This window comes from Drosophila hydei, unplaced genomic scaffold (genome assembly GCF_003285905.1).
Source record: "Drosophila hydei strain 15085-1641.00,03,60 unplaced genomic scaffold, DhydRS2 tig00000339-arrow-arrow-pilon, whole genome shotgun sequence".
NCBI classification, from domain to species: domain Eukaryota; kingdom Metazoa; phylum Arthropoda; class Insecta; order Diptera; family Drosophilidae; genus Drosophila; species Drosophila hydei.
Window position 1 is genome coordinate 771,734 of NW_022045712.1, and position 1,373 is coordinate 773,106.

The window sequence follows — 1,373 nt, forward strand, 5'->3', positions numbered from 1 at the left end:
TATAATTAACTAACTTCAATGTAAAACAACAAAAAATACCCAATAATTAAAAAAAACAGCAACAAACTGCACAATAACATCTTAATGTAAAAATATAAATTAATTATAAATCGCAAAGCAAAAACAAAAATTTAATATTAAACCAGAAATGCGCTAAGAAAAAAAAAGCCGAAGTGAATCATTTTTAATTTCATTATATATAAATAATTAATGCTTTTTTAGTTCTCAGCAAGTTGCATAATTTACATTAATGTATAATTTAAAAAAAAAAAAACAAAACATTTATAATTATAATACGAATCCAAACTTTAATAAAATGGGCATACAACAAATATTGTAATGTAATAAAAACAAAAACAAAAAATAAGAAACAAAACAAAAAAACGAAAAACAAAATAATATATTAAATTAAAAGCGAAATTTTTTCACACTTTAGCTTAATAAATTGTAAAAAAAAAATACAAAAAAAGAACAAAAACTGAAATAAAATGAGATTTAATTGAATTTGTTATGCAAATGAAAAAAAAAAATATACAAAATGTTTTCTAATTGACTGCAGCTTCAAAGCTCTCCAACTGTTATACAGTAGCACAGTTGCTATTTTATAGTCAATCACTATAGAAAATCTAGCTCAGTGCATGCCACACTCTTATCACTTCCCTTCCAGTCAGGCAGGGTACTTCCGTCCGTCTGCTAGAGTCAAATGTGTCGTGTTCACTCAGGCTAAGACCCTTAATATTCACAAGGCACAACCAAGGCAAAGTTGCCTCGCAGGACATCACTGCTGATGCATGACTCAAGGACGCTCAAGGACTTCCGGCTAGAGCATTGATGAGCCTCATCCGATACGACCTAGACCCAAGGACTTCAACATCCATTGCGCAGACACAGAGATCTGCAACCAGCTACGATTGAAGAGCGCACAAGACCAATCGAAAAGTCACTTGTAAGCGGATCATATATATAGTAAAACTATGTTAAATAAACACAAGCACTTAATGAAATCAATTTACTTGAATTTTTAATGGCTATAACTCGGTTACATCTTGATCAGTTCAGGTCAGATCAAAATGTTATGAGTGGCACAGTCGCTGCTCATTGCCTGGCTTATCAGGATAAAAATCCCACTCTCCTTTCCACTTGACTTTCACTCATGCTGCGCTCCTTTCCACTAGTCTCTTCGCCATTTGAATTTTTCTCCTCTTGTCTTCCACATCCTCCTGACATCCTCTCCTCCCGCACTGCTCCTGAACGTCTCAGCTGCTAGCTTTATCACCTTCTGATCTCCTAGCTTCCTGACGGTTTCTCTTTCTCCTCTCCTCCTCCTATTTTCGTCTTATTCAAAGACCAATTAAAAAGCTATATTCCATATA